The following is a 20,719-nucleotide window of genomic DNA, read 5'->3' as shown; positions in this document are numbered from 1 at the left end:
AATGTGTGGTATTAACCCCCATTGAAATCACATAGCCCCCCAAAAGATGGCTTAATTTTCTGCACCTTATTTGTATTATGCAAATATTTATCATTTGACCTATTTTGCACGAGAAATATATTTGTGTTATTTCTGCCACTGGTACTGGGTTTGTATGTGCATTAGGGTGTATGTTTTCTTGGTATATTTTTGGTGGCAGCAAAGTGATAATATTGCGGCTCTCCTGTTTGCTGGGTCCTGGTCAGCACAGAGGCCTCTCCACCCCTAGCTGGCGGTAGGAGTTCCTGGAGTAGTGAAGTCATCATGTTAGATTGTTCACGAGTACCTCCAACAACACAGGGAGTTAATTCTGAAATGTGGTTATGTGGTTACTCTGAGTCGGCAGTGTAAGAGGAAAGGAAAAGACTAAATGTCGCTATTACTACCTTTTCATTATTTACAAATCACTTTTTTCTGTTTGTACAAAGAATGTCCACACACTTGATGCATTGTATTAGTACTGATTGAGTGAGGGAATTTTAGGAAGTCTAAAGTTAAGGTAATTTGTCTGCCATTAATTTGATCATTAGTTTAAAGTTGTAACAGAGTATAGAAGTTACCATCAAATGAGCTTGATGTGAGCAAATTCCTATCTTTTTAGGAAAAAAAAAAGATTGAGATGAGGGGGAAAAATGATGCAAATTTATGTAGTTTCCAATGTAATGGGTTATTTTCTGTAGTTATCTGTTAAGTTGGTCATGTGGAAGCTGGAGTTCACTTTCCTGTAGTAATGCTGTTGGTGGTCATTAGCTCCCAGAGGCTAAAAGCCCACTGTGTGAGTGTAGCAGGACTAGTCTAGTAAGGGTCGTACTGTAGAGTTCTGCCTCCTAGGAGGAGTCAGCTGTGGCTTCCAGGAAAGAGAACGGGGAACTCTGACTTTGCTCTCTGAAGTCTGTCTCCGTTTTTGCATACCCCCTTGTAACTGGGAACTCTCTCCTTTGGAACTATTCAAAGTAAGGTTAGTCCTGCACCTCTGTGACAGCACTTCAGATGGGTAAAGACAGTGTGTTGCCTACTCAACGTGTGAAGCATCAGGTGCGAGGCTGATGGTCTGGGGCCTGGGGAAACAAAGGCAGAAGAGGTTTGACCCCTGGCTAGCAGAGAGAGTGTGCCCCTTCTCAGTCTTATGTCTTCTTTTTAAAAACAAGAGTGCCATTTCCCTGCCATCTGGTATCTGTGATTCCTTAAAGGTTGCCGTACTGATCTCATCTCAGGAGCCCTGAATGTAATTTTTCTTGGGTTGTGACAGATTCCAGCAGTTGAGTGTTTTCATGATCTCTTCAAGAGATGTTCCCAATATTCATTTAAGTATTTTCAGTATAAGGAGGACATGTGGTTTAGTGGAAAGAGTTTTCAAGTCAAACTTGGATTGGGGTCCTGGTCCTTTTTCTCAATGTGTGCATTCAGACATATTATTAACTCCCCTGAGCCTGTTTCATCATCTCTAAAGTAGAGAGAGGGATTTTTGCCTCATGGTCTGCTGTGTGGATTAATGTATTAACTGGTACAGACCACACCCAGCACCCACTACTTTCTAGGTGCACTGTAAATATTCCCTTCTTCCTAAATTAAATGTTCCCTTTTTCCTAAGGGGCATTCTCAGTGGAGCAGACAGAAGCAAAATTGAAGTTCTCTTTTGCCTTCATCATCTGTCTGTTCTACAGTCATTGGCTCCAAGCTATATTAGACTTCATTAAGTCTTCTTAAGTGAAAATCCTACAGAAGCTGTGTTTGTCTTGGTGTTCTGTAAGCTTCAGCCCATTTGCAGCTTTGGTCTTACAAACTTACGTATTTGTCTTACAGTTTTCTCTGGTCTCGTGATTGCCCATCATTTATATGTTTTAAAGTAAGTAGGTCATTGTAGTGTAGTCAAGTATAAACACTGGCCTCTGTGGAGGGCTCCCTGCTCTTCCTTGGCAACATCTGCGATGGCAGAGCCAGAATGGCAATTTTGAAAGCTGGCTTTTGAGTCTCATACATGAAATCATGCATTTAAAAATATTTTTATATTATGCTTTTCTAAAATTAGGTGTATTTCAGGCTGCACCCAACTGTTCCCTTTCTAGTTTGTGTGAATTCCAGAATGATCTGTTGCATTCCCCCCAGAGGGCCTTAAGACTACTACCCAAGAATTCTAATTTTCCTTTTAGTTCCAGAATAATGGTTTACTAATTCACTTTGCTCTTCTTTGTGGCATATTTCTATTAGTTATACAAAAGTGCTTTCTATAGAGTAAGATTAAGATGTAGTAGTTGACAAATAATTACTGAAAGCCTGTATGTGCCAGGCCCTGGACTAGGTGCTGGAATGCAGCAGTGAGCAAGACCAGTACCTTTCCTGCACTCCCGGAGCTTATTGTCCGGGATAGAATGCTTCCCTTTCCAAGTTGTACAAAGTTTTGCAAAGATTTATAAATAATGATCACAAATGTAAAAAATGCTTTTTGAAAAACTGCTGTGGTATGTATTTTAATTGAGTTCATGGAACATACTTTAGAAAATAAGGGTTTTTAATAAATTGTCATAATTTAGTAGTACCAATATAAACATACCTAAATGACTTTTGTGAATGTACATTGAGAAAATATATCTATTAAATATTACCATTTCCTTAGAATGATTCTCATCTTCCTCATTGATGCTGAATTCGAGAAGAGGAATGGTAGTAGGAGACATAGATATATTTCTTTAAAATAGTGAATGCTGGCATCAAGAAAGACGCTGATGCAAATAAAATTAAAGGAGTAAAGAAAGACAACCTGGGCTTCCAGCAGCTTTGGGTAAGGATCTTACTAACCTAGAAGGTTTTAAGGGAGGAGGCACCCAGAGCAAATAGAGTTGCCCAGCAGTGGCTACGAGTGAGCCGGTGCTCCCTGAACACCCACCGGCCATTAAGGATGACGATCGGGGTAGGATAGAATGGCAAGTGAGCTAATGGAAATCTGAAAAGAAAAGATACTTCTGTTATAGATCACCCAAGGCTGCTTGTCACTTTGATGGAGTTCTGAGAAAGCACTCGATGCTACTAGACCTACTTGGAATGGAATCCTTTTCTGTTTTCATTTGGAGGGCAGAAGCTTCCTAGGGTGATTCTTAGAGGTCATTGCTGCTTTTTTTTTTTTTTTTTTTCCTTTTTCACTTTGAACCTCAGTCACTGGAAAGATAGTCACGTGGATCAGGATTTTAATAATAAAACCTAGTATTAGGTTAAATATTTACCAGGTATCAGACACTGTATATACAATCTGTATGTTTTGTGACAACTCTGAGGTACTTGTTATTGAAGACAAGATTCAAAGAAGTTAAAAATCCTGCCCAATGTCAAGTCCTCCTCAGAGCCAGGACAGGAGAACAGGTCCATCTGCCACCAGAGCCCGTGCCCTTAGTCACCATGTTGGTCTCACACTAGAAAATGTGCCACTGTCGCCCTGCACTTGTCCTTACTGATTTCAGTCTGCTGCTTTGCAGGGTGCTGGAGGGGAGAGAGGCGTTTATGCAAACAGCTGCCCCTATGTCTCTACTCTAAATTGGTCCCTATACTTTGATTTGTCCTGTTCAAGGGGCTGAACCTACACCAACATTGTTTTACTTTGCTTCAGGTCTAGAGGCTGCCCCCAAATAATATGGAAAACTGCAGATAGAATGCATGTGTGATCGCAACGTAGTCAAAGCTGCCTGTCAGCTTTCTTCACGTTTCATTATACAGTAAGCCAGGGAAAACACAAGACCAGTGGACATCAAGTTTGGGGCCAAAGTAACTATGTTTGTGAAAATGGTCTACATTAGGACCTCTCCACCCACACATACTCCCCTTCTCGCCTCTTCTGTGGCTCTGGAAGGTGTTAAAAAACTTGGATTCATGTTCTGCCTCTATCTTTTTCGAGCTGTGTCACCATCTTGCTGGTTGCATGATCTTTCTTAATTTTTGCCAAAATGCAAATGTTGATTCTCTACCCAGTGTATACCACTCTTGCTTATTATTCCTAAGGATAAACTCACTTTTCTTCCATAAGTAATAAGAAATTTAGCTTCAAAATAGAATTGATTTAAGATATTACTGACTTCAACAGGATGGTTGACAGAGATGGTTAAAAATGTAACATTTGGGGAACTTAACATTTCATTCTTATGCTGTTTACATTTAACTAAACGAAAGGTATGTGTATGAGTGCTGCTTCTAAATCTGGTAATGTTTTGGCCATTCTGTTGTTTCAGTAATCTTCCAGCCAATACAAAACAGGAAGTGTTAACCAGATTGGAAGGCTACTGATCAGGTGGCATTATCATAAACAAGATTGTATTTAATAGTCTTGATACCCTGTAATAAAATGTGGGGTTGAGAAAAGAGGGATGAAAAACAATAGGGGTGAATTAATTTTAAGTGCTGTATAATTAATCATTATTTTCCCAAACTTCTTTGAGTTGTGAGATCATAATTTTATTTTTTAAAAAGTGATAATAATGAACAGGAAACAATTTTAACTTTGGTGATAGGGCAGAACTCTACTGTATGCTAATTAATATAGTCTCTGACATCTGCACAGTGCTGTACAGTTTACATAATTTAATTAGTATTATGAGAGAGGTATGAATATTCTCATTTTACAGACAAGAAATAAAAAAAATCTCAGACCTACAGTCTCTCATTCTGGTAATTACTTGAATTACAAGCAGCCTGAAATAAAATATGTAAGTATGTATAGAATCTATTTAGTTTATGTAAAGCTTTTGTCTCTTTTTGAAACATTAATATAAAAGATTAAGATTAGAAAGATTGCATTTAAAACTCCCAAGTTCCTCAATTTGTTTTGCTTTTTATCATATGCCTATCTACAGGCTATCGACCAGTGTCCATAGCAACTGAATTTTTAGGTGGGCATTGCACTTCTGACTCTAAAATCTCTAAAACTGGTTATTGTTTTTTCCCACCGCAAAACTTTGAAAATATTTGTTATCAGTGGCAAAATCCAGTGTAGTGGTTTAGAGTATGGGCTCTGGAATCAGACTACCTGGTAGTGAATTCTGGTTCTACCAATAACTGTGTGGCCTTGGGCAAGTTATTGAACTTTTCTAGGTTTCCATTTTCTCATCTGCAAAAAGGAATAATAATAATGCAAGAATTAAGTGAGATTATGGAAAGTTCTCACACATGACAAACAGTATGATTTTATTGTTATTTACTATCAAAGAAAAGATGAGACACGTGGATTTCAGTCTCTACTCAGCTTTTAACTTGCTATGTGAACCTTGAGCAACTGATTTGAGACATTTCCTCGTTTTAACGCACTTTTAATGTAATTACTAGAAGTTTTCCTGCCTTCTAACTCCAAGGGGCATTAAAGGTTTGGATTCCTTGATACTTATGAGAGGTTATAGCAGAGGGGTATTTAGAGGCTGTTCATTATCTCTCAAGTTTTTTCTGCAGTTCAAAAATGAAGGGAATGTGGATGATTCCATGCAAACTGTCACAACTCCTAGCAAAATATTAATAATTCAAACCACACTTGATGTAATCCAAGTAAACCTAGGATTTCCTGCTGCTACTTTTAAGGGCCTTCTCAGCCTTTGGATGTATCCAAAGGAAGTATAAATCTTACTCTTAAAAGTATCGAAAAATAATGTACATCTTTACTAAGGTTTTCTTCAGTTAGTGTCAATAAGGAAGTAGATCACACAGCAGCACTTGTTAAAATTTTTTTATATTTCTCCCATTTCTTTTACAGCTTCTTCTCATTTCATCTTTTCCTTTCTCTTAGCCCAAATCTAAAAAGTTATCTCACTCTCCCACACAAATATTGTCCCAAATATTTCCACTTCCTCCTTCTTCAGCCTTTTCCTCTACCATTCTTTTGCACATAAAGGAATTGTATCTGTTTTCAGAGTCTGCTATTTGCTCTTTACCCCTTTTTGGAATTAATTAAGGTCTGACTGCTTGTAGAGCAAGTAAGAGGGAGGTGGTATCACAGTTACATCAATTTATTTTTAAATATATCACATTAACAGTGCTCTGGTCTTATTATGTACCACTCTCCCTCCGCAAACCCCCTCCTCCCCCCAAAATTATTACTGCCTTATGCTTTACACTATTATTATAGGCCAAATCCCATTACATCAAAATAATATCCTATTTGCTTTTAAATAGGATAATCTGCCTTGCAGATACGTAGAGAAACCCTTTGGAAAAGCACTAAATGGGATAGATTTATAATCTTTACCTGGAATAAAATAATTATAGTTCCTAGGAATTGGAGAATAGATCCTTAAGTGGCAGAGACTAAAGCTTCTTCTATATAAACTATTTTTACCTGCTAAATTTGGTATTTTCCTGTACTTTAAATGCTTATATTGCTTTTTCTTGACTTTTCAGATATGACATAAATCTTTTGACTTCTTCCTATGAAGATGTTTTCCTTCCTCACATCTTGTACATATACACATTTGTGTTCTTCCTGTGTTCTTAATACAGTTACACTGTAATTTTGCCAAATCAAACTTCATTGTTTATGTTATTGTGTTTATGTAAATGCTATTACAGCTGAGCCACCTAGCATACTATGATATATTTTCCTTGCTTGCAAAGTTGTTTCCCTATAGCTAAGAACTTTTGTTTGCTGAGGTTTTTATGTGCATACTATTAATCCCACCCTAGGCTCTCTGCCAGTTGTTTCAGTCACCTGTCATTATGTCAGAGTTATGAGGTAGTCTATTGTTATTATTTTTGAGACAGGGTCTCGCCCTGTCACCCTGTGTAGAATACAGTGGCATCACCATAGCTCACTGCAACCTCAAACTCCTGGGCTCAAGCGATCCTCCTGCCTCAGCCTCTTGAGTAGCTGGGATTACAGACATGCACCATCGCACCTGGCTAATTTTTCTATTTTTTTAATAGAGACATGGTCTCACTCTTGCTCAGGCTGGCCTCAAACTCCTGAGCTCAAGTGATTCTCCTTACTGAATCAGTCAGTAAATCTGAAGTTTTAATGTCTTTTCTTAAAACTAGAATAACATGAGTACCTTCAAATTTTGCACTTTAGTTGTAAATCTTTAATTTGTCAAGTTTGGAAAGAAATCAGCACATTCCTATATTACTGAATTTGTTGTCATAAGAGTCAAATGAGTTATAAGAGTGTTAAGGACACTTTTTGTTCCCAAGTAAAAATACTTTAGAAGGATTTTTCTAAATGAAGTAGAGAGAGATATTTATCTTTTTGGTAATAATAATTTATGTGCATCTGGCAATGTTCACTGGCTTCAGTTTTCTCTCTCTGCTATTTTAACCCCCCTTCTACAGACACTTGCCGTGCTTTACTATGAGCCAGGTCCTGTGGTAGGTTCCAGAAATGCAAGTGAGAATCCTTACCGCAAGTAGATCACAATCTAGTGGGGAAAGAAAAATTCACAGACAATTGCGGTCTTATGCCAGGGGAATATGCATGTTTGTTGGGCGTGGGTGTGCCTCAGAGGGCAGGAGCACCTAATTCAAACTTAGGGTGTGGGAGAGTTGAAGGAAAGCGCTTGGAGAGGCATTCTGCCACACACCATGTCATCTGTCTTCTCCATGGGGATTTCTGGAGGCGTCTGTCTCCAATGTAACTTATCAAAGCCATATTCCTTACTTGATCCTCAAATTTGATCCCTACACAGTCTTTCCTATCTCACTAAATGGCAACTCCGTCCTCCCAGATGTTGAGGCTATAAAACCTGTTCCCATTCTTTTGCATCTCACATTCATTCCACAGGGAAGCCACCAACACCTCCTGTTGGCCCAGCCTCTGATACATACAACACACATCCAGGATCTGACCTCCGGGTTCTAAGCTGCTATTATCTCTTGCCAAGATGTTACCAGGACCTCCTGCTGGGATCCCTGTTTCTACCTTTGCTCCACCCACCCCACTGTAAGTCTATTCTAAACACTGCAGCCAAAGGGAGCCTTTCCACAGGGAAAACCCAATGTCCCTTCCATCCTATTCCCTGGGTTCCTTTAGGTCATTACTCAAATGTCACCTTATCAGTGAGGTCTTCTTTGACCATCTTATGCAGAGAGCAACCCAGCCTCCTCCCCACCTGGACATTCACTACCCATTGTACGCATCACTGTATGACATGCTATATTTTACTTTTGTAAATGCAGTATTTTGTTTATTTTCTGTCTTTCTCCACTGGAACATAAACTCCATGATAACAGGAATTCAGTTTATTTCTGTCCATTGCAATATTCCCCAGATAGTCCTAGAACTGTGGAAATTTCTCTTAACATTTTTGTGTATGCTCTTCAGACTTTTTTCTATGTGTATGTATCTACTTGAATAGACATGGGGTCATGTTATACACCCTGTTTTTTAAATCATGCTTCATTCACTAAATGGCATATAACAGAAATTTTTCAATAACAATATTCTTGCAAAGTATGATTTTTATTTCTGCATATTATTCTATTGTTTGGAACTTACCATAATTTATTTAAGCCTTTATTTTAACTCTTTTTGTGTGCTTAATTTTTTGTGTGTATAAAGCACACTATTATGACTAAATCTTTGTGCACATCTCTGCACAATGTATATCCTTGGGACAGATCTTAAGAAGTAGACTTATTGGGTCAAAATATATGGGAAATTATAAGGCTTTGTTACCAACTGCCAAATTGCCTTTCAGGAAGGTGATTTCATTTGTACTTCTTCCAGTTGTGTCATACAATTTTTTAAAACATTTATATGAATGTGTATTCACATTAACCTATGTGAATACTATGAGAAATCAGAGTATGTCTTACAAAAATCGGAAGGTTTTTTGAGCTGAAAGCAATTAAGAAGAAGCAGATACGAAAGCTCTCTGCCCTCCCTCTATTTGCCTGTAGCAGGACATAGATTTACAAAGACAAAAGGGATCTTCCCTGGCCCTCTTTCTACCAGGTTAACCTTCTACCAGGTTAACCTTCTACGAGGTTAACCACTGAAGACAACTTTGGACCCTTATTGGCCTGGATATGGTACCAGAGGAATCTGCATTAACAAGCTTTACTAATGAGCCTTTATCTGCCAGTTATTTGCACTTCTCCCAAGTGTCTGCCTCTAGAGACACAAAGTTCTTTTCCTTTGCCTCGTCACTTCTCAAAAAATGTACAGTTCTTTGTTGCAGATGCTATAGAAGTTGCAATTCAAAGCTACCTCTTTGAGAACTACTCATTTTCTGGATGTCTCCCACATATATGTGAAATACACTTGTTAATAAACTTCTGTTTGTTTTTCCCTTGTTAATCTGTCTTTTGGTACAGGGGTCTATTCCAACGAAAAACTATGGGGACTGAAGAAAAATGATTCTTCCCCTGTAATACATCTACAAAAAAATATAATTCTTTCAACATTTTACATTATAGGAGATACAAAAACATCAGTTTTTAAAGATAAAACTAAAGAGACCAGAAAGAATTTAATCTATTTCTTTAAAGATAAAAATCTTCCCTTTACAGTCTTTATCTGTCCCCGATTACTTGAAAACTTGTGAAAATCACTTAAACATGATGGAATAACTTTTTTAGTGGTTTTCTGGAGATCAGTGTTATCTTCTAAAATACTTTCTCATACTGTTACATTCATTGGGGTCTACATGTTTTCTACAGGAAATTTTAAATTTTATTTTTATTTTTATAATAACAGTATAAATTAATATTCAATGTATTTTGGAAGATCTTATAAACAAGAGATAACTGCCAATCACTTGCAGAGCCCACATTTTTTGTGTTTGGGACTGCACAGTGTCTTGCTCTGTTTGTGCTGCTGTACAGCATATCATAGACTGGGTAATTTATAAAGAAAAGGCATTTATTGCTCACAGTTCTGGAGGCTAGGAAGCCCAAGATCAAGTTGCAGACATGTGGTCTGGTGAGGGCCTTCTTGCTGCATCCTCCGTGGCAGAAGGGCAAGTGGGCTAAATGCTGTGTAAAGCCTCTTTTCTAAGGGCCTCATCTCATTAATGAGGAAGGGACCCTCACAGCCTAATCACCTCTTAAAGTCCCTACCTCTTAATACCATCACATTGGCAACATCTGAATTTTAGAGGAGATTAAGTTGTAACACAAATTCTGGAGGAGACAAAAAAATTCAAACCATAGTACAAAGGCACCAAAGAATTGCATTATTTGTATTATCATAGAATAATAAGAAAAGGATGAGGTAGATTTCATATGTAGAGTTGTATTCTTGCAAATGGCATTGAACAAATCAAAGTTTGGTCATTTTAATAAAAAACGTTGATGTAGTAGCATGTATCTTAGATATTTAAATGTACATTTATTTACCCATATTTTTATACAGGATAAAGACTTTTCTATGAGTTCAATGACTAGTTTCCATAATTTATTTCTTAAATAATTCATACTGGTAGTACTGTTTCTTTACAATGGAGAGAAAACTTAAAACCATGGTGAAACAATGGTCACTTCTTAGATTTTTGGAATTTTTTGGCCAATATTTTATATGTGTCTCACTTATACCTGATATGACAATTTAGACATTCAAGTTTTTCAAGGCATACAACAAACTTTTAGATAGGAGCAACCTTTCTCGTTTTTCTCACAATTACTTATCAGGTTGTGAAATATTGAATTAAATTTCTATTTAAATTAACAAGTACAACTAGCATAACATGTCTGAGGTGGGGATGGAGGAACGTGGCAAATTCTTGGCAGGCAAACAAGCCAATTCATAGAGGCAGAAATATGTGAATGTTCTAGAAGGTAGCCCATTAACCATATGCCTGTAGTAGGTCAGAGGCATCGGTCAGGGAATAGAGAGTGTCATTTATCATCATGTTGTGAAGAAGTAATTTATTTCCAGCAAAACCACATCATAATTAAGTTGTAACTCATGCTGTTCATTTGAATTTTGTTGATTTTGAAATTGGGTTTGTATTTAAATTGCAATTTAAATAGTTGTGTAAGAGTAATAAGAATAAGGATTTATGGTTTAATTTGAACATGTTTAAGTAGCATTCTAATGGAAAGAATTGAAATCATCAGGGATAGGTGAGACCTAATTTTTTTTTTTTTTTTTTTTTTGAGACAGAGTGTCGCTTTGTTGCCCTGGCTAGAGTGAGTGCCGTGGCGTCAGCCTAGCTCACAGCAACCTCAAACTCCTGGGCTTAAGCAATCCTACTGCCTCAGCCTCCCGAGTAGCTGGGACTACAGGCATGCGCCACCATGCCCGGCTGATTTTTTCTATATATATTTTAGTTGGCCAGATAATTTCTTTCTATTTTTTTAGTAGAGACGGGGTCTTGCTCTTGCTCAGGCTGGTCTCGAACTCCTGACCTCGAGCGATCCACCCGCCTCGGCCTCCCAGAGTGCTAGGATTACAGGCATGAGCCACCGTGCCCGGCCTTAATTTTTTTTTTTTTAATTTAAAAAAAACCATTGTATGTAAATCATTGCATAGTGCTTGAATACTTGAATAAAACACAATGTCATATGAACTAGGAAGGAACTGGTAAGAAGCAAGATAAAAATAACATGTACCCATCCCTACATCACATACATTTACCTTTACTGTTCCACTGGTATCCTCTCCTCCTCCTCCCTTGCTCAAACGAACACTGGGCCATTACGCAAACAAGCAGGGCTCTAAAGCTGTAAGTACTTGGGGCAGGGGTGGGTAGGAGGGAAGAGTATACAAAGTTGAATTACACTTGGTCCCGACTCTCAAGAAATAAGTCTAGAAGGGGAGAAAAAAATATATAATGTAACTACTCATTCAGCCAAAAGTTACTGTTCAATGAGGTAAGGAGCTAACTGCCATGAAAAGAGGTACTGGTGACTACTTTGAACATCCAGAACGTGCTCTGATCCTGCTGCTACTCCGTTTTAGCACAATGAGTTTCAGCACTAAAATCTATGATTTGTAGCCTTAAGAATACTTTGTTCTAAAGTTGCCTCTCTACAAACTAAAACCATTATAATGATGATATAAGGGCAAAGGGAATTTCTTCCTTTCCCTCTGAAAGTTTGAGTCTTTAAGTCTGCTGAAATAAATTGGCAATAGATTAACAGGAGAAAAGACATATACATTGATTAATGTGCTCATGAGGATAGGAGCCACATAAAACGTGAGGCTCAAGGAAGACCAGGTGACTGGAGTTTTTACACCATGCAGAAAAGGATAGAGGCTGGGAGCTTCTGGGGGAGTGGGGGTGAGAGGGGAGGAAGGGTGGGGAGAGAGGCTGTCTTGCGCAGGTGCGGTGTCTCAGGCAGCAGCCCTCAGAAAGAATAGATGGTAGCTGTGGTAACAGTTTCTCTGCCAGACCTCTAGTTTCCCTTTCCTGTGAGTTGATCTTTCCTAGATTCGGATAAGGCAGATAAGGGAGCCTCCATGAAAGCTGTTTGCATCTACTGTTTGCTTGACTAACGTATATTTCCTCTACAAATGCAAACCTCCCCCGCAAAACGACAGATTTTCAGGGCTATTCCTGTATCTGCAGCCCCTCTGAATAGCCATCTCAAAATACACCAAAGAAGCATATTTTGGGGTGACATATTTTGGTTTCCCAGTGACAAATTGTTCCATTCTCAGTTGCTATCACTATTAATATTTGCTTTTATCATACCAGATTGTTTGCAGTTATATCTCTTCCAGGTCCATGAAAATCTGTTAAAAGGAAGTGTGTGTGTTTGTGTGTGTGTGTGTGTGTGTGTGTGGTCCCTTTATAAAAACTATGTATCTCCTGAGGAACTGAGATTAAATCATAATTTGAAAATGAAATTGATAGTTAATTCATTAATAATGAAAAACATGATTTTCAAATTTAGGTTTGTACATTTCTAGATGTTCATGTAGCAGATTTTCCCAGAGTACCATATATTTTTTCTATTCAAGGAAATAATACATGTAAATGTCATTCTGACAAAAGTCAACAACCCTAACCCCTCCTCACTGTCATCAGGAAGGAATCTGGCAATTATCCCTGTATCTAACTGCACCTAGAAGGTTTCAGAACTGGAACGGGACCTAGTCTGAGAGGGTGACTTGGGAACCAGGCAAGGTAATCAGAGAAACTGAATAATACATCTGGCTGGCGTTAAAGACGAACTGAGAGAGAGAAGGAATCAGGGACTTGGCAGCGGGGCTGTTAAGGGCTCTTGCTGCAAGATCTCCTCTGGTCACGTGTGAGTTGGAGCCACGTAGACCAGGTGACTGGGCAGAGCCCTTCAGGGTATTCAGTTTTAGGTGCTTGGGGAGCTAGAAGTTGGACAGTTCTGTCTGATAAGGCCTTAATGTGCCAAAGAAAAACCAGAGGTGGACACATAGAAGATGAATGCTGTGGTTTATGTGTCCCCCAACATTCATGTGTTGGAAACTTAGTCCCCAGTGCAACAGTGTTGAGAGGTGGGACCTTGAGGAGGTGATCAGACCATGGGGGTTCTGCCCTCATGAATGGATTAATGTCGTTACTGTGGGGGTGGGTTAGTTATCGCCTGAGCCTGAGTGAGGTTGTTATGAAAGTGAATTTGCCCCCCACCTGCTCTCTTGCGCTCTCTTGCCCCTTTACCTTTGGCTATGGGATGACGCAGCAAGAAGGCCCTCACCAGATGTTCCTTGATCTTGGATTTCCCAGCCTCTAGAACTGTAAGAAATAAATCTCCGTTCTTTCAACATTAGGCCAGGTGTAGTGGCTCACACCTGTAATCCCAGTGCTTTGGGAGGGATGCTTGAGGCCAAGAGTTTGAGACCAGCCTGGGCAACATAGTGAGATCCTGTCTCTATGAAAAACAAAAAATTAGCTGAACATGGCAGCGCGTACCTGTAATCTCCCAGCTACTCATGAGGCTAAGGGAGGATCGCTTGAGCTCAGGAGTTCAACATTACTGTGAGCTATGATCATACCACTGCACTCAAGCCTGGGTGACAGAGCGAGACCAGGTCTCCAAATAAATAAATAAATAAATAAAAATAAAAATTACCCAGTCTGTGGTATTCTGTTATAGCAGCACTAAACAACTAAGAGAATGAGAAACCCAATCTGATATTGAAGCTGATCAAATACCAAGTGTCAGGGGTTCTTGCTAAACTGACTGAGCAGGGTTCTTGCTAAAACTGGGCTTTATAAGAAATTACACAGAGGGGCCTAGGGGAAGCTTCAGGAGCATGACTGAAGTTGGGTGGAGCAAAGAACCTTTGTCAAATGGAAGTAGAAAATGTGTCAGAATTTGACAATTAGTTCTTAAGGATGATCAGAATAGTTTATTGAATTTGCTGGGGAAGGTGAGACAGCCACAACTTTAATTATACTGGGAAATTCCTCACCACCTAAGAGACATTGAGGAGTGATTATTTTTCTTCTCCTCACTTTCCTATATTTTATAAAATGTACATAGTAAGCATATATTATCATTTTATAACAAAAAGTTAATAGTTCCATGTGAAATATTCCAGTGTTGTACATTAAAATTAAACCCAAATACAAAGTAAGCAAAATATTCTGTACTATATTCAAACATCATAGCTAAATAATGTTATTTATTTTTGGAAGGAACTTTAGAAATAAGTCCAGTCCAAAATCTTGTTCAATAAAGGGGAAAGCCCAAACCTAGAGTATTCATATTCCTCATGTAATCACTGACAGGTCTAGAACCAAGCCTTTCTTTCTTATTCTAGTGACCTTTCCCACATATTGCCAAAATTGTGTTTCTCCGAGATAGAATTTTACATAAATAACTCTACTGGGATTCATTAAATTATATTCAAAACTAATCTAATACCAATTATTAAACTAAGGTTTTATAAAATAATTTCTGATGCCGTAGAAGTAAACGTCTTGGTGGCCAGAAGATGCAGGCCTTGTAAGGCGGAAGCACTGCCAGGACCCAAGCTGGGAGAGTCACTTTGGGGTGCAGCTGGGTCCAGGACTTGCCTTAGCCATTAGTTGGAAGGGAAGTGAGCACAAAAGTAGTGTCACCTAAGGTTTATCTTTATCTCTTTTATCAGTTTTAACAACCATAATGTCAACATATTACCTAAGAAAATGTTGAAGAGGCTCCCATGTGGCATGTGCTTAGGGGAGAAGTTCCTCCACTCTCAACACTCCTCCCTCCCCCCACCCCAAGCCACCCTTCCCTTGAAGGCCATCAGCTAAGGGCCATGGGCACCCAGTGAAGCATTCTAAGGAAGCAATTGACAGCAACAGAATATACACACCTGCTTCGGACTGGAATCAGACACTTGATCTTAATCATTTCCCAAGAAGTAGTTGTTACTACCACATCTTTGTTAACCTCAATTTCAAATAGACGATTTGGAATCTTTTTTCTTCAGAGACAATCTGTCATCCTACTTTCTCCCATTGTCCCAAATTTTCACATTTTGCTGATCGCTACTTTGTTGCCAGCTAATCAGCATCAATGTAACATTTTTGCTATCTTTTTTAACTACTCATAATCTGTTAATTTTAATGGACCCTTTCTGCTGATCTTAGAGCAGGGCTCCCCCTACCCTTTGAGAATTGAATGCCATTGAATGTTTTTCTATAAATACTAAGAGTCTTATATAATGTTTTCCTCTTCCAATTTTTTGATGTGGCAAATTACATCAGTAGATTTTTCTAATGTTGAACTATCTCTGCATTCTTGGAATAAATTCAACTAGGTCCTGAAGTGGTATTTTAATTTTTTAGTACATTGTTCAATTTTATTTGCTACTATTTTACTTATGATTTTTGCATTTGTTTTCAGTGAGATTGGTCGCTAATCTTATTTTTTTGTATTATTTGTGTACTATTCTGTTATCATATTTATCTAACCCTAACATATAAAGTTGGTTGACTTTACTTCTTTTTCTCATATCTTCTAAATTATGTGTGTCAGATTGAATATTGTAATAGACTTAGTGTTTATGTTCCCTCAAAATTCATATGTTGAAATCCTAATTCCTAAGTTGACGGTATTAGGAGGTAGGGACTTTGGGAGGTGATTGGGTCATGATGGCAGAGCCCTGGTGAATGAAATTAGTGCCCTTTTAAAAGAGACCCTGGAGAGATACCTCACCCTTTCTACCATATGAGGACCCAGAATGAAGGCACCATCTGTGATCCAGAAAGTGAGCCCTTAACAGACACTGAATCAAGGTGTCCATAGGGCCTGAGGTTCTAGGGAAGAATCTGTCCCATGCCTGTCTCCTGGCTGCTGGTGGCTGCTGCTAATAGTTGGCCTCCTTGGTTTGTAGCTACATCACCCAATCCCTACCTCTGTTGTTACACAGCTTTCTCCCTGCTTATCTGCATGTCTCTCCTTGTCCTCTGTCTCCTCTTCTTATAAGGACACCAGTCATATTAGATTTAGGACTCATCCCACTTTTCACCCTAACTAACTACATATGCAAAGATCATACTTCCAGATAAGGTAACTGCTATAGTTTGAATGTCCCCTCCAAAATTTATGGTAAAATTTAATTGACATTTTAACAGTATTAAGAGGTGGGACCTTTAAGGAGTGATTAGGCCATGAGGGATCTGCCTTCATGAATGGATTAATGCCGATTAGAAAAGGGTTTGAGGTTGCACATTCACTCTCTCACTCTCTCTCACCTGTCTTTGCCCTTCTGCCATGGGATGACCCAGCAAGAAGGCCCTGGCGAGATGTCAGGCCCCCGACCTTAGACTCCTCAGCCTCCAGAACTGTGAGCCGATGGATTTGTTCATTATAAATTTTGCAGTCTCATGTATTTTGTTATAGCAGCCCAAAATGGACTAAGACAGTCACATTCTGAGATTCTATGTGGATATGAATTTTGAGGTGACATTATTCAACTGAGTATAGACCTTTTTCTGTTATCCCATCTTTTTTTCTGCCTATTTCCTTTCCTCTTAGAACTTTAATCAGTTACGAGACAGACAATGAGCTGGTTGTGTTCTAACTTGCCATTGGTGACCTTTTACAAATCATTCCTTGTTATGTTTTTCTCAGCACTCATGAATTATAAGGTCATCAATAACTCATGAAGATACATTATTTATTTTAAACATGCTCGTTAGTCAAGCTTCATATATTTTCTTGGGCTTTTTTCTTGTCTTCTTTAATTATCTTGCATTTTTTGGACTTGCTTGAACTTCAAAGGTCATTCAATGCATTTTTCATAACTTTTAATGAATGTTTTTGGTTTCATTTTTAATAAGCCTTTCAACGATGAATAATATCTCTATCAACCTATTCTTTTTCTCAGGTTTAAAACAACTGGAGATTGGAGATTCTGTGTGGCTTTAATTTTTGATGCAGATATTTATGGTTGCATGACAAGGGTGTGGCTTTGAACAACAAAGTCCAGGGAGAGAATGTGAGACATACACAACATGGTATCATAAAAATGGCGATGCCATTTATACATCAAAGTGAAGGATGAATTTGACTGGAAATGCTTCTTACTAATATCCCCATTATTGTAGGCCAAATTAGACTTTCAAGTTTCTTTGGGTAAATCCAATGAACTATTTGTGAAAATTAAAAAAAAAAAAAAAAAGAACCATGACCAGTGTGAACAATGGACAAGAAGGGAGCACGACTGGATGTGGTTAGGGGGACACAGGTAGAGTGCCACACTGCAGGGTGACAGCAACATCAGAGGCCAGCTGTGCCTGAGCCCAGGAAGTATGTCCCTCAACCCCACCCACAAGGAAAAGAGTGTCCCAAGACGACTGAGCCCTGGTCCATCACTTTATCCCCCCTTTTCCCCTGGAAAGGCAAAGAAAGGGGATGTAGAAAATGGAAATGTAACCTCCAGTATTCCCAACTGGGGAGAGAGGAAGAAATGCTTCCCCCACCCCATTTTTCTGTGTGGCCTCTCATTTCTATCTCTGAAATGCACCTCACACTATCCCCTATCTCCACCCCTACCTTTGGCCAAAACCCTTTCCTTTTTCATTGGAATTATTGGATTAATAATTCAGGCCTCAGCTGCCTAAAATTCCGAGGAGAGGATGTATAAAGGCCCCTTTAGTTTCCAAGTTGATTAGAAGCCCTGCAATTTATGTGACCAAAGCATTTGTGCCCCCCATAATATTCTGAAATAAAAAAAAAAGAAGCCCTGAATTATAGGTGTTTGCCTAGGACTTAATAAATAATTCTTCCTTATTTTCATTTGGCAATCTATCCTTTTGCGTGTACCCCAACAGTCAGAACTCTGGAAGGAAGAGGGTTGAGTCACACCTTGAACCCCAATCCAGCAGATGATTGAATTTGCTCATAGTGTGTGACTCTGAAAAGTGCTCCTTCTCCTGTCCCATGTAGTAACTTAGCATTAAGTCAGAGCACAGATGCCATGTCTGCAACAAGCACCTTTTCATCTTATTCCATCATCATCACTTTCCCCTCATCCGTAATATATCAGCTCAGTGATGTATGTGTAGTTACCTACTGCTGCATAACAAATTGTCCCAAAGCTGTGTGGCTTAAGACAAAAAGAAGCATCCGTGATTTCAGTTTCTGTGGGTCAGGAATTCAAGAGCAGCATAGTGAGCCTCTTCAGGCTTAGGGTCTTTAACGAGGCTTCAGTCAGGATATTGGCTTGGGGCTGCTGTCATCTGAGGGCTCGAGTGGGGCTTGAGATGATGGTGCACTCCAAGATGGCACGTGTATGCTGGCTGTGGCCTCAGTTCCACATCACATGGACCTCTTCTTATGGATACTTGAATGTCCTCTCTGTACGACACCTAACTGTGCTTAGAGCTAGTAATTCAAGAGAGAGCAAAGTGAGAGCCACAAATTTTTTATAAGCTAGTCTTAGAATGCACACACCATCACTCCAGACACATTCCATTCGTGAGAGGTGAATAAGTCTGGCCCATACACAAGGAAGGGGAACTGGACTTAATGTTGTGAAGAAAGTGAACATCTCCACCATGTGTCTTCTTTTGAATTCTGGCCTCTCCTCCCCAATTCAACTCTCTTGCCAATTCCAAATCTCCTCCTTTCCCCTTCCCTAAACACACACGAACACATACTAAGTTTATTTAAAAGATTTACTGATCTTCTCCTGGTATCAGGATTTGTTTTAGCTATAGTAACAGGAAATCAAAAAATTGTGGCAGCTTAAATCACAGTAGAGGTTTATTTCTATCCTGCATTAAAGATCTCTGGAGGTGGGTGGTCCAAGGCTGGTCTGGTGGTGCTGTTACAGTTTATGACCTTCATCCTCACGGTCCAAGATACCTGCTAGGGTCCCAATTGTCACAACTGAAACCCAGGCAGCAGGGTAGAGGAAAGAAAAAAGGAAAAAAGTGTGTGCCACCAGTTGCTTAAGGATTCCTGGAAACTATCATACAACACTCTGCTTACCTTTCAGTGGCCAGCACTTAGTTACATGAAACATATGACATATAACATATAACATGCAAGCATAAGACTTATAAGCTAATCTGGTGAATGCAGGCTTTATTTGCAGGCGTGTGATGGTTAATTTTAGGTGTGAACTTGACTCCATTGAGGGATGCCTAGAGGGCTGGTAAAGCATCATTTCTGAGTGTCTCTGAGGGCGTTTCCAGAAAAGATTGCAATGTGAGTGGGTGGACTGAGTGGGGCAGATTTGTCCTCAGGGTGGGCTGGCACCATCCAGTTGGCTGGGGGCTCAGATGAAACAAAAGGCAGAGGAAAGGAAAATTCACTCTCTCTTTCTTGGAGCTGAGACACCCTTCTTCTCCTGCCATGGCACATGAGAATTTTAGGTCATCAGGCCTTTGGAGTCTGGGACTTGCAGCAGCAGCAGCAGCTGCCGCCACTGCCGCCCACCCCCGGTTCTCGGGTCTTTGGCCTCAGATTGAGATTGACACCATCAGCTTCCCTGGTTCTGAGGCTTTGGGGCTTGTACTGAGCCACACTACCGGCATCCCTGGGTCTCCAGCTTACAGACAGCTTATCATTGAGTTTCTCAGCCTCCATACTTATGTGAGACGATCCCCCTATTAAATCCCTCTCATCTACCTATCTACATAGTCAATTGTTTCTGTTTTTCTAGAAAACCCTGACTAATACAAGGAGGTAATATGCCCAGCTAAAAATCAGGGGTTTTCTTGCTAAGGAAGAAGGGAGATAAATATTGGCCACGGCCATGCGTGTCCCTGTGGCTGCATCTTTTTTTCCCCGCATAGGCTGCTGCTGTGTTCTCACTACATGGCAGGTGGCTTCCCTCAGAGCTAAGGAGCCAAGAAAGACCAAGAGCACACATACAGAGAACACGTTTGCTTCTTCCCAAAGGGAGACAACTTCAACATCTTCCGGAGTTCTTGCTCCATGTCCAGGACTTCCTTGAGGTTATGTGTAAATTAAAAGATGTATGTGGATATGGAAACAGGACCCTACTGTAAAAAGTCCGAGTTGGTAGTGATTTTTGATCCATATCAATTACCAAATACCTTTGAGCAGAAAGTACAAACTCCCTCTCTCAGCAAAGGAGTGAACTCTCTGCTTAGCTCGCATGGTAGTCCCTGGTTAAGCTCTGCTGTCCAGGGTCTTTCGTGGACCTTATCTCTGCTTTCTAGGACGTGCATTACCCTCCATGCTGCACCTGGAGTGGCTACGGGCAGGGGCCCCTTTGTGGTGTTTAGAGTTGCAGAAGCCCTCTTCCTGCAGGGTGAGTTTGGGGACCCAGGGATTGTTTTAGGAGTTTGATAGTCACAGGCCGGGGTTGAAATTTCTTTTGAAAAATAGT

Source organism: Eulemur rufifrons, chromosome 5, assembly GCF_041146395.1.
Source record: "Eulemur rufifrons isolate Redbay chromosome 5, OSU_ERuf_1, whole genome shotgun sequence".
In the NCBI taxonomy this organism is placed as follows: domain Eukaryota; kingdom Metazoa; phylum Chordata; class Mammalia; order Primates; family Lemuridae; genus Eulemur; species Eulemur rufifrons.
This window is presented reverse-complemented; position numbering follows the sequence as displayed.